Here is a 14515-nt window from a genome sequence, read left to right on the forward strand (position 1 = left end):
AGGCACACAACAAAGAGTATATTACTTAGTGTGCAATGGAAAGATAAGCTAGCCCTAGAGTGATGGGCATATATATAATGCACGTGGGAAAAAACCTCCTAGTGAGGGAAAAAATGCCTCGGTGGTCCTAAGTGTGTTCACACACATCACTACCACATGTATATAGTAACAGTGAGGTGGTAAGAGTGAAGCAAGGTGGGAGCTCTATTAAGGGTATATAATCCCTTTGTAACCTACTTCTTGTTTGAAGTACTAAAGCCATTGAGTGGCTGCTTTCCCATGGATGTAGCCCACATTGGGTGAACCACGTATATCGTGTCTCTCTCTCTCTCTCTCTCTCTCTCTCTCTCTCTCTCTCTCTCTCTCTCTCTCTCTCTCTCTACTCTATAATCTCTCGTGTGTGAAAAATTATCTCTCTCCATTAAGTAAGCTACTCTATATCTACTTAGCTACGTCCTATTTCCTAACAACTGGTATCAGAGCAAGGTTTGCTCATAGCTAAAGTATCTCAAGGAAAGGATTCCTTGAATTGAGTGGGAGTAATGGTGGAGGAAGGGACACTCAAGATTGAGAAGTTCAACGAAAAAAACTACCAACATTGGAAGATGCAGATTAAAGACTATCTCTACCAAAAGGAACTTTATTTTCCACCAGGCGGTCTTGCAAAGAAGCCCGCAATAATGGCAAATGAAGTATGGATTGTCCTTGACTGAAAGACAGTAGGAATAATCCGTCTAAGCTTGGCATCAGTGGTGGCCTTCAATGTTTTGGAGATGAAGACCATGGAGGACTTGATGAAGTCACTTGACGGCCTCTACAATAAACCATCAACATCCAATAAGGTATTTCTCATGAAGCACTTGTTCAATCTAAAGATGGCAAAGAAGGGTTCAGTTTTGCAGAACACCTAAATGACTTTAACACCAACATAAGTCAACTTCAATTGGTGAAAATCAATTTTGATGACGAAGTGCAAGCTCTCTTTATACTATCGTCTCCACCGGATAGTTGGGACAGCCTTGTGAGGGTTGTAAGTAACTCTATCTCTAACAGAAAGACTCTTAAGTTTAATGATGTTGTGGGTGTTCTCCTAAGCAAGCAAATGCAAAGGAGAAGCACATATGAATCATCAAGTGTTGCACTCTTAGTGGAGACAAGAGAAAGGCCTAAGGAGAGTTTCAAAAACCAAAAGGGGCATGATCGCTCAAGGTGGAGCAAGTCATGTACAAAGTCTGTTCTTGAATGTTGGAAATGCAACAAGAAGGGCCATGTCAAGAAGGATTGCTGGTCTAAGAAGAAGAAGAAGGAGTTGGAGTCTCAAGACAACAAGCCAACATTGGAGGCCAATGTTGCAGGTAAAGTAGAGCAAGATGCTCTAATTCTCTCATTAGACAATGTGTCTAATTCTTGGAAGTAGATTTTCGGGCTTCATTCCATGCAACACTGCACAAGCAACATTTCCAAGATTACACCAAAGGTATTTCTGGGTATGTATACTTGGGAGATAATGAAGCTTGTAAAATTGTCGGCAAAGCTACAATTTGTGTCAAAACTGCTAATGGAAATGAATGTAAGCTTAATCATGTTAGGCATGTTCCTTCTCTTTGCAAAAATTTGATCTCCACATGACAATTGAACGATGAAGGTCACAACATTGCATTCAAAAACAAACAATGGAAGATCTCAAAGGGATCTTTGGTGGTTTCTAAAGGAGAAAAAGTTGGTACAATTTACTTGTGTACTGTTAGCATGCAATCTTCAACTTGTGCAATAGCTACAAAAGTCGACAGTGCGGTGTGGCACTACCGGCTTGGGCATATGAGTGCCAAAGGCATGCAAATCCTTTAATCAAACCAAACATAAAAAAGTTCTCCAAATGAAAAAAGCAAACAAAGGAATGTTGTGAATCAGAAGATGAGTTATATGACTCCGTAGAATACTTGGAGCTTCAAGACAATGCCGACAGTGGAAATCCAGACAACCCAACAGGTGACATGAACAACACTTTAACTAATGCACAATTTTATGATTTTCCATATCAAAGACCCAGGAACCAATGTCACTACTACAAGAATAAAAAGCATCAGAAGTGGATTCCAAAGTCCCCGATGGTGATGCAACTGCAACAAGCATCCTCATACACGGGTCCTATACGACTCAACCAAGAAGAAGACAGCCATGTGAACGGGCTAGCAATGCTCTCATCAATGCTTGGAAAAGTCCTTCCAAAATTTGCAATCCAAGAGCAAATCGACATTAACTTTCTATAACCAGCCAAACCACCAAGGGAAAGCGTCCGATATCAACCTTGTTGAGGATAGTAGCAACAATGATGATTCTTATGACATCCCCTACCAGGGACCTCGGGTCATCACTATCACTAGCAAGTTTTGTAACCATCATAGAAGGCCAAAAGCAAAGAGCAACAAGTCAAAGCAAGAAACTTTGACAAATCTGGATACCAAAAAGCCAATTCGGCCAAAAATAGGTATGGATCAAGAAGATGGATATCTTTGATGAAAAATCACAAGATTCAACACCAAAAGGAAAAGAATCTAAGTATACAAGAACGGCTAAGATAATCACAAAGTTGCAAGATTTTGCAAATCAGATTTGGGTTCCAAGGAAGTTGATTCAAGCACAAAGGGATCAAGAGTTTATATGGAATCCAAAACAATTAAAGTATAAACTCCCAAAGTTTGACTTCCATCCCCAACCAAGCGTACAAGGGATGAAGCAAAGACCGATGCTGCCTCTTGCAAAGACAAGGTGGATCCCAAAGAAGTCTCTTCAAACACAAACAAAGCAGGGACAAGTATGGGTTCCCAAACGAGCATCATCAATGAAGCAACCAATAATCACAAAGAAGTGGGTCCCAAAGGAAACCAATAAAACTACTATCACAACATCATCACTTAAATTCTTTCAAATCCTCTTATGATTATAGTACAGTAAGAAAGCAAGTTGCTCACTTCATCGCTGCATGATGCATAAGGTTTACATATTAGGAGATAAAGTGAATGCACAAGAAAAGCCATGAATAAAAATAACCTGAGGCAACCAAAGAGGAAGCCCAAATCTCTCTACAACCTTCAATCAAGAAAATGGCATAGGAGCTTCAAAGACCATCACATTGCTTAGGATAGGAAGCCTCGATAGCAAATGCCAATAAGAAAATTTCTTATATCCACATCTTGCACATCATAATTTTTTTCCATGCATTGACTGTGTATGCATAATAGGGCTACATTACAAGGCCTACATTGGCACAATTTTTAATTACCCAAGCACAACCCTTGGCGATACCCTATCATCCAGGAGGACACCAAATAGGAGGGGAGGAGGCAATCTAAATGCGGACCTAATATTATGAATATTAGAGGGCAATGTTCTGTGAGGTGCATTGATTTTTTGTGTTTGATTGTGATAATGTTTTGACAAAATTTAGAGTATATATGCCCTCATAATAACGTTACAGGAGGAGTACGAGGACAAAAGCCCCTAGGGACATGTGTACAGTGTATATAGCATTTTTAATTCTATTCAATTGATTTTTCTTTTTGTTGAGTTGATTTTTAGTTTTATTTAGTTATTTTTGGGATTTTCTCGAGAAAAACACATGGAAAAAAAGCCATAATCCAGATGAAGAAAAGATGAAGAGATGCCTGAGCAGTACAAAGAGAAGAAGGTACATGAAAGTGACGAAACTTCACGAGGTATGTCTCAAAATCCATATGCACAAGGCTAGAATATTAAAAGTAAGAAAAGAATGATGATCAGTCTTCAACAACAATATGAGGCCAAAAATGACTGAGAATGGTCATAAAACTCCGGGATGGCCTAGAAGGACTAAAGAAAAGCACCCATCAAGTGTAAACTTGCCTATCGGCAACATCATGTGACTACAAGGCCATATACAAGAAGTAGATCATTATACTGTAAATCGTATATCTTGTATGTGACTTAATGAAGATTAACAAACAAAAGGGACTAACAGTACTAACAAAAAAAGGAGGCAAAAATGATAGTTCAGTCATCTATAACGCGATAAATGTCAGCGGGAGCAACCACGAGTCAAGCCAAATTCTGGTTATCATCATTGGTTCTACATGTTTAGATGATGCTCAGGGCGTAATTCATTTCAAGTTTGGAAACCTGAAGGTGCCAGAGATGCCCATCAATCATTTTCAAGATTGAAATCCAAAAAAGTTAGCTTAGAAAGCTAAATACAAGTCCAAATCAAGCCAAACTTTGTTAGTAGGCTATCAATAGAGAATACCAGCTAAGGGTGAAGAAAAAGGATAGAAGGCTAACCCCTAGCTAGCGATGCAAATTTTCAAATCTGAAGCCATGATAGCCATCGACATACCCTGTACATCATGTATATTAGTTTTGGGGACAAATATACAATATGATAGCTCATATTCTATTTAAATGTGATTTTGACTTTTTCCATTACCTTTCCATTGTGAGATCCACTTGATCAAGAACGCCTCTCTACTCTCTCCAAATGCCTCTGCATAGACTGGTGAGAATGCTGGGAATCCTCTAGCTCCTCAACGTTTCACTGGTCCAAGTTTGCATCGGTTTCATTTCTTGACTCAATGTCAATGTCAGATACTCACTTTGACTCCTATCAAATGGTGTTGACATGATATGGGTCCTCCATGAATCTGGTTGTCCACCTTCAACCACGTCCAACTCTTATCGATAGCATGACTAAAATTAGCTAACTCCACAATCCATCAAGGAGATATATTCTCTATCAAGAGCTATTCAGTTCACTGCTGTGATCACAGAAATGGAATGAGTTGGTCACTTCTAATAGCTATTCCAAGCTGAGTTATTTAAACTAGATTGGCAAGGAGACTTCATATTCCAGATCAAACAAAGACAAAGACTCAACTAAAATGGAAATGCAAGACTGATACTGGAAGTGGTGTTGCAAATAGGGTTGTAGGGAACACACACAACTTAGATTAGATGAAGAAGCTCAAGGCACACAATAGAGAGTAGTATTTCTTAGTGCACAATGGAAAGATAAGTTGGCCCTAGAGTGATGGGTGTATATAAAATACATGGGGGAAAAAACCTCCTAGTGAGGGCAAAAATGCCCCGACGGTCCTAGGTGTGTTCACACACATCACTACCACATGTACATCGTAACAAGTCCCCCCTAGTAGTCTATAAAGGGAAGTAAGCCCAAAACTTTGCAAAAAGCTTCAAAATTCTTAGGAGGCAATGACTTTGTGAATAAATTTACAAGGTTGTCATGTGTTGGCACATAAGCCAAGATGATCTCTCCTATTGAGAGTCTCTCCCTGACAGTGATAATGTACCTCAATGTACTTTGTGCAAACATGAAAAATTGGGTTCCTCGCAACTGCCAGTGCACTCTGACTGTCAATGTAGATGATTTTGGTAGTGTCTTGCCCAACACCTTGCGAGGTCACCCTATGTAAAACCTATATATCATGTGCGTTCAAGGACTATTTATAAGACCCCTTAGCTATGAATTTTTCACCAATAAAAGGGACCCTTTTTTAATTCAATCTGTTTTTTTTTTCAAGATCATTTTTTCAACACCCTTGTGTATGTGAAAATGTGAGAAAATATAGAATAAAATAATTCCTATTGTTGAACCCGTGTGATAGGCATGTTTTATGGTAGTGACCCCCCTGAGCCCAACACCCAAATCAACCATAAAGTGTCTGAGTCATACAGACTTAATCATAGCTATGAAGACTGCCTTGTACTCAACCTCACAACTAGAAGTGGCCACAATATTTTGCTTCTTACTCAACCATGATATGCATGAATTGTCGAGCATGAAACAAAAAACACTTGTGGATACTCACGTGCCAAAACAACCATCCCAATCTGAGTCCAAAAAAGCATGTAAATTTGGTGGCAGTGAACCCCCTTGGGATAAAATAAGGCAAGATGCAAAGTACCACTCAAGTAGAAAAAATATTTCTTGACAGCCTGCCAATGCTTAGACGATGGGCTATGCATAAATATGTTGACCTATGAGACTGCAAACTCAATATCATGTCTCATGTTGCATACATAAATGAGGCATCCAACAATATTTTGGTAAAGAGTGACATCGATAGGATCACTAGCATCATGAAGACTCAATTTCAAACCTATTTTCATGGGAGTAGCAATAGCTTTGCAGTCCTCAAGTCCAAACTTACATAGTAATGTCTCTATGTAACTTGTTTGACACAAAGAAATACCACCATCACACTGCTTAAACTGTATGCCCAATTAATAATGCAAAATCCCCAAATCTTTTAGCTTGAAAGTAGCATTCAAATCAGCCTTGAATTCAAAAATATGTGTCTCATTCGGTCCATTGATGAAATCATCAACATAAAGAACGATGATGAGAAGTATGTCACCCTCATGATTTACATACAAAGTTCTTTTTGTTGGATTGTTACAAAAGCCTTGTTTAACTAGATGAGTGTCAACTTTCTCATACCAAGCACAAGGAAATTGCTTCAACCCATACAAAGCTTTCTTACATTTGCACACTTTACCTTCTTGTCATTTTATGACAAAACCGTGTGGTTGCATTATATAAACTTCCTCAAATATATCACCATTCAAAAAGCAGTAACAATGTCTGATTAATGTACAATCCATCCAAAATGAGCTACCAATGCAAATCAAAACACATAGTAGTCATACTATAAGTGGGAGCAAAAGTCTCTTCATGTTCTATGCCTTTTTGTTGTGCATAACCTTCTGCAATAAAGTCGAGCCTTATGGCAATCAATCTTATCATCCAGTTTACGTTTCAACTTGTAAACCCACTTTGTATCAATGACATATAAATTTTTTTGTGGCACTACATACATAAGCGCTTCCTTCAGGAAGGCATTACAAATAGACGCTACAAGCAAACGCATAAAGATGTGCCTTACATCTTTACATGACCATGGAACCCCCTACTTTGCCGAGAGTATTTGTAGTAGACAATCGTCTCGTCAACCTCAAATAACAACAGACTCTAATGTTCAATACACAAAAAACACCAAAACCATCAAGGATGAGGAAAAAGAAGATCCTAAATCCAACATAGTTTTTATTTTTCAAGATGAAACTCACGTTTAATTGTATGCAGTGACCAAAAAACGCACTAGATTTACTCTGTTGAACCAACCCATCAATGCCAAAAAGGGAACTGTGTTGTTCTGAAGCATAGACAAGATAAGTGGATCTATTACGTATATTTGTCATGCATATCCGTGGACAAAAGAGAGATAGCGTGCCTAACATGAATAAATTCTAGCAATTAGATTGCTTAGTGGATATAGGTCAAAACAAAGCAAATTGGTGCCTTGAAAAATTCACTAGGGTCCCTAATCACTTGGTTCTAACTCTCATGTCACAAAGACATGGGTCAATATGGAGCGAATTGGGGCCTTCAAAATTTCCAAGGACCCCTATTTGCTTGGTTCAAACCCAATATCATTACCTATAATAAACTTGAAACGTACCACATAAAAATATTGACGACTATATCCTTTGCATTGGTGTTGGAAAAAATGCGCATACATAGAAAATCTTGTGATCAAGGTAAAAAATGCAGACCTCCTCTGACCTTCCGGACAGATGAATATGTGCACGAAGCGGCACAAAGCTAGCGAGCACTTGTAGTTTCTCTTTGTTTTCTTTGTTGATTTTCTCTACAAGATGCCAGTCTTCTAGCAAAGGCTCTTGCTCTGTGTTGGTTGGCCGTTTCTCTACATTGGTTGGAGAGGTTGCCCCTTGCTTTTCTTGAGTTGTCTCTAGCTCTTCCTGTGTGGGCTCCTCCCTGACTGGATTTGTCTCCTCTCTAATTGGATCAAGCTCCTCCTTGACTTGCTTAGGCCCCTCCCTAACTGGCTTCAGCTCCTCCCTAACCTGCTCAGGCTCCTCCCTGAGACTGGCTTAGGCTAGTCCCTGACTGGCTCAAGCTCCTCTTTGACTCGCTCCTCCCTGATTGGCTTTAGCTCCTCCTTGGATGGCTGAGGCCCCTCCCTAACTCACTCAAGCTACTAGAGTGGAGTTGTACCTGGCTTTTGTACTCCCTTAGGCTCAAGATTGGTCTGCCCATCTGTCTTGGTTGAGGAGTGATCGTGCCTCTTCACCCATGATCGGGTCCTTCTGCTTGAAGGCTCTATCTCTTGTGCATGAGGATGGAGAGAGGGATGCTAAGAATATCCATTGTTCTACTTTCACGGATAGGTACTGGCTGAAGCAGCACATCATAGCAAAAATGCAACCTCCAAAGTGTGTCAAAATCCCGTGGCATAATTGTGACACGATGGGCATGGGCAGCCAGGATATATCCATGGCTGAAGAATTCAACGAGGTAGTCTTTTGCAATCTCCAATGGTGAGCTGATAGCAAAATTTGCATGAGGTTTTGTGTATGAGAGGTGTCCAGCAACAACGAGTGATGCAACTGGACATTGGATTGCATGGGCAAGGTTTGGTGGCAGTGTCCTTGAAAACTGCAAGATGCAAAAAGGGGGTTTGGAGCAAAAGATCAACAAGTTCCACAGAAATTATGGCTTGATAGGTGTCATTCAAATAGAAGTATCTATCTGTGACGGTGCCTTGTCATCAATACCGACAATGTCAGAAGCAAGCTATAGCCATTTCAAGCAGTAGAGACGCCAATGTATATTCAACTGGTGCTCAGTATGCTGGAGGGACTTAGTGGCGAGGAGAATGAGCAAAAAAGGCTACTGGGTGAGGTGAAAGTACAGCTGCATGAAAAGAGGGACTTGTGGCTTAGAAATGAAGGGCATTTTTTTGCCTACAGTGACTTCTACAAGAAATTGGACTAACTAAACAAGGAGCTGGATGTGCTCAAGACCTCACCTGATTCAGATGCACAGGAGGTAGACTGCAAGGAGGTAGAGGTCACAACTATCACCAAGATGCTATCCAAGGTAGGTGCCACTACTGATTTGGGGTGGCTTAAAGAAGATTTGGACTCCTTGCAGGTAATCTTGTTGTTAAAAGTTCCTAGAAGTGCTTTGTGATAAATTCAAATTCCTCAATAAATAAGTAGAATGTGCTGACCAAGTGGTTAGACTTCAGACTAGATGTGCTTCATGTTATGAAGTGCTTTGAGACAGGTCTAAACTGTTTACTTGGAGTAGGAAGTGTTGACCAAGTGGTTAGACAAAGCATCATAGTGATCATTGGTGCCTAGAAAGTGCTTACAAATGTCTTAAAAGCACCTAAAAGTGCTTTGAAGTGCTCAATGTTGCCTACAATATGCTTGAAAATGCTTGATAGGTAGTCTCTTCACTCAATCCTTACCACTTGGTCAAAACTTCATAACCACTAGTAAGCAGTATAGAGCTATATCAAAGCACTTCAAAGTACTTTGAAGGACCCTTTCAACACTTTGAAGCACTTTGAAACACTTTCTTATCACTTTGAAGTGCTCCACAATGCGGAATGGTGCTTAGAAAGTACTTCAAAGTGCTTTCAAGGAAGCAATCAACACTTTGAAGCACTTAAACTGCTCACAAGGAGTAAAAGTGGTGACTAGGTGGTAAGAAAGTGCTTTGAAGTGCTCATTGTTGCTCAATAGGTGGTCACAAAGTGATTTGAAATGTTTTATGGTGCCAAGAAATTGGTAACCAAGTGCTTAGAAAGTGCTCTAAAGTGCTCAATGGTGCCTACAATATGCTTGAAAGGTAGTCTCTTCACTCAATCCTTACTGCTTGGTCAAAACTTCATAACCACCTAGTAAGCAGTATAGAGCTGTATCAAAGAACTTCAAAGTACTTTGAAGGACCCTTTCAGTACTTTAAAACACTTTTTGACCACTTTGAAGTGATCCAAAATGCTGAATGATGCTTAAAAAGTACTTCAAAGTGATTTCAAAGAATAAATCAACCACTTTGAAGCACTTAAACTGCTCACAAGGAGTAAAAGTGGTGACTAAGTAGTAAGAAAGTGCTTTGAAGTGCTCACTGTTACTCAATAGGTGGTCCAAAAGTGATTTGAAATGCTTTATGGTGCCAAGAAACTGATAACCAGGTGCTTAGAAAGTTCTCTGAAGTGCTCAATGGTGCCTACAATATGCTTGAAAGGGCTTAATAGGTGGTCAGAAAGTGGTGAGAAAGTGTTGAAAGGGCCCTTGAAAGCACTTTGACATAGCTCTTAACTCCTTACTAGATGGTTATGAATTTTAGACCAAGTGATGAGGATTGAGTGAGGAGACTGCTCTGAAGTGCTCCACAATGCTGAATGGTGCTTAGAAAGTACTTCAAAGTGCTTTCAAGGAACCAATCTGCACTCTAAAGAACTTTCTCTACTCATAAGGTGTACAAAGTGGTGACTTGGTGGTAAGAAAGTGCTTTGAAGTGCTCAATGTTGCTAAATATGTTGTTAGAAAGTGATTTGAAATGCTTTATGCTGCCAAGAAAGTGGTAACTAGGTGCTTAGAAAGTGGCGACCCGGTGGTTAGAAAGTGCTCTGAAGTGCTTAATGGGTGGTTAAAAAGTGTTAAACAAGTGGTTAGAAAGTGCTTAGAAATGCCAAGAAAGCGTTTTGATAAGATTTGTCAAGCATTTTTTATTTTGCTTTGAATTCTTTAGAAGAAGTTGAATAGAAGCATTCAAGCTTTTGCACTTAAGTCCATCCAAGCATGAAATGATCTTACTCTCTGTTGTTGTTTATGCTATGGTTGGCAGCAAAGGAATATGGCTTTGGAATTTGAATTAGAAGCCTTGACATATTGAAGAGAATTTATGGAGATAGCCATCCAATATATCTAGGAAAAGGATAGAGACATCATTGTCCCTTCACCGCCGGCTAAAGCCTCTGTTTTGAAATAGTTTGTGTGTATTGGGGGTGATTGTGTTGCGTGTGGGAAACCCCTCTTCGCTAACCACATGGCAAGGTTCTTCTCGCTGCAATGTCAACACAAATATCACCCATTTTTCTTTGCAGTTCTATGCAAAACTATGGCAGAGTGCACTCACCCATTGTGCACGGTAAAGATTCTAGAAATTGCCAAGTGCTGCACTCAAAATTGAGTACACAGAGCTGGAGGGTGGGTTCACTATACTCAGCTTAAATCCACTTGTCATGAGATAAGTCCCTTAACATTATTTTTTGTTGTTGGCGGATACGCCGCTACGGACGTCAGTACAACGAGAACTCACCTAACAAGATTTGTCAACTAAGGACGAAGCTCGACCCACAGGAGCATGGAAGCAAGCATAGGGTGTCAACCTACACTCGACCGACTCTCAACTAATTCCTATAGAGGTCTCTACCCAATGTCTAAGCTACAACCCTCAGGAGTGCATAAGAGGTGATTTCCTACAACGCTTTCGAGAGCCAAATACCCATCAAATGTTCTCGAAACACCACAAAACTTGAAGGAGACCCTATTAACACCAATAGGTTGCTCTCCCTAAGGTCCATGAACCAAAATCCCAACCCTAAACACCTGGTGCAAAATCACGTAGGATGTCTGGTCGAAATTTTCAGGTCGTCGTTTCCAAAAACTAAAGTGCCTAATGTGTAGCTCTACTCAATGCGAATGCGTGGATATGCTGAAATGCGAAAACGGATAACGTATGCTCACCAAATCACCAGATGTAGCTCGTGGGTCAAGTTTGCAAAACCAGACCGTACACCCGCAATGTAGGTATTGGCGCGTAGCTCTCATCGGGGGCAACACGCTGCACTTCTCCACACTCGATTCCGACCACCGGTGCGTGCGTAGTGTCAAGATGAAACTCTCACTCTCTCTCGTACACAGTACGCTCACTCATAGACATAACTTTTTTTTTAAATGACAAAGGTTTTTTTCATTAAGGTCAAAAGTGGTATAAATACCTTACAATCTCAAACCCTAATGTTTCAATTTAACCATCTACTCAATCTAAAGGTAAAAAATGGGATACAATCTGGAAACTTCTGTAAGCCCCACTATTTACAAAGGTGAAATGACGGGTTTTATCAATTAAAGAATAATTACAAAAATAATAATATTCTGCCGAGCAATCATTTTTCGTAGGGTGTGTCCAGCTGCTAACACTCCCCCCCTCCTAGTTCATGTCGTCCCCAACATGGCAGTTGAGCTGCTTCTTTAGTGGAGGCTTTCTCACATCTTTAGAAGGGACTCGTATATGCGCATGCTGGGCGAGTAACGTCGGGCCGAATATATCTGTGTTGATGGTGAAAAAACCGGTGTAGAAGGCTTCTTCAAAGGCCTGGAGGTGATAAGAAGGCAAAAACATAATCCTATGATATAGCGCATGTATCACTTCGTGAGAAGGCTGAGCAGACAGATCGTAGGCACATCTCTATGTATCTTGGAAGAAAAGGATACTATCTGTTGCCTGGCCAGGTTTGAAGGTTTCGAAGACTGCCAAAAGGGTTTTACATATTTTTCTCAGCATGATGCAAGATAGGTCAGGCGAGCCAGTGACCAATATGATGGCACCCGTTAGGGTTTTCACCATGTATTGCTCACTCATTCTCTTACCTGCCTTCAAGCCTGGCAGCTTCGGGTAATTGAGCCAAGTGGGTTGGCTTCTCTGCAACAATTCTTGGGCTTTCCATGTCCTCATCCTTGGTAGAGGGCAGAAACCGAGGTTGTCTCTGATCACTTTAGGTGCCTCTACCAGATGGATTAAATATTGCGGATATTTTGTGAGCCATGCCTTTCTCCACCTGGGTTGAGAATCCACTATCAACTTGACCCCTTCAGGTTTGGATATCTGCTTTGTACAATGGCAATGTTAGCTCCTCTTTTATCCGTTTGTTGATAGTAGCAGCTTCATACTTTAGCAGAGGATATGGGAGAGAAGGCTATAGAAACTCACGCCGAAGGTTACTAGCATCTATCTTCTGAATGGTCATCGATTTAAACACCCTTTGCTCCCACTCCAATGCTTCTCTAGCTGTGTCTTTTACGGCTGCTTTCATGGCCTTCTGCAGCTTTTCTTCTTCTTCTTATGTCAGATCCTGGGGTTCTTCTGAGGGTCCCACCAGGATGTCCTCTTGCATGGTGGTGTCCATTGGATTTGACACATTCTCTATGTCGATTTCTTTCGTTGTTGCTGCTGGCCCGGTGCTAAACTGTTGATCTTCAGTTTGCTGCTGGCCTCTCAGCTCATCTATCTACTGTTGAAATGCCCTCTTTGCTTCTTTCGCTTGATCTCCCATGTTCACTAGGAGGTCGTTTAGATCGGCATTGATTTTCTCCGCCTCCTCGAGCTTTCTCTAGATGTCTTCGTTTTCTGCCATCTTTGAAACTCTTCGTCCATATTCTTCTTCACGGCTTCTAGCACATTTTGCATGGCTTTGTTCTCTTCTTCCAGGCGGTTTTGCATTACCATAGATCCCTCAGCCAGTATCAGCCTTTGCCTTTTCTCTAATGTCAACTCCTTTTGGAGTTCCTTCATTTTTTCTTCATATAACTCGTTTTCTGAAGGAGTGCCAGTTAAGCTAGCAGCTCTGACTCTGGCCGGAGATGCCCTTAGCCTTTGGATGGTCTGATCTTTTACTTTAATCTGATCTTTTAACTCTATTACCTCATCCTAGGTTGCCTCATGTTCTATCTCGGCCTTTTCCTTGTCATTCCTCAGGGTTTCAACTTCTTTAGATTCTTCATCAAGTTGTAGAGTTAGGTTGTCCCTTTCTCTCTCTACATCTGTCAATGACTTGCTGATTTTCTTGTATTTTTCCTCTGCTCTTTGAAGTGTGTATTCTACTACCTGATTTTGTTGTTCCATCTCCTGGCATCTTTGTAATGTCGTGTCCAGACTGGCTTGCAGCTCTGTTTGTTTCTCTATATGCTCTTGGCCTTGTTTTTGTAGTGAGTCGACTTCAACCTTGATATGCACTTCGTTTGTTTTGAGAGTATCAATCTCACTCTCAGTGGCCATTGATTTTTGTGAGGTCCCCACCCCGCCGTTTCCAATGGCGGATCTGATGGTGAGCCCGGTGGCCACTAGATCTATTGCGGAAGCAAACAAAATGGTTCAGGGTTCGACTAGCGGAAGATCTCTCATCACAAAGTGAGTCGAGATCGAGCCTACTAGCAGGGAGATCTAGCTCCACCTCGCAGGGGAAGCGTACTTGAACTATCTAGCGATCCTAAGACCCACCTTCCAAGAGGAGAGAAACCCCGAGGGCCTTTTTTCCCATGTTTCAGAGGCACGTACACTCGAGATTTCACCGCTCTAGGGGCAATGAGTATTACTAATATCGAAGTAAGCACAATGGGGACAGAGAGTTCCCGACCAATCGGGACCACCCATCTCGTAGGCATTGGCAACCTGAGCCAAGCCCCCACTTTCCACCCCCACACTCACACTTCCTTGTGTGACCTAATTACTACCACAAAGGTTGTTCAACATAAAGATTCCTTGTTTAATTCCGAATCACATTGTTCGTTAATACAGCCCTTCAACTAGTATTGCAAACAGCACCAAGACAGAATTCTAGTAAAAATTCTACTCAAACTTATTCAT

The sequence above is a fragment of the Adiantum capillus-veneris genome, chromosome 1, assembly GCF_014529385.1.
Source record: "Adiantum capillus-veneris isolate H3 chromosome 1, ASM1452938v2, whole genome shotgun sequence".
Lineage (NCBI taxonomy): Eukaryota > Viridiplantae > Streptophyta > Polypodiopsida > Polypodiales > Pteridaceae > Adiantum > Adiantum capillus-veneris.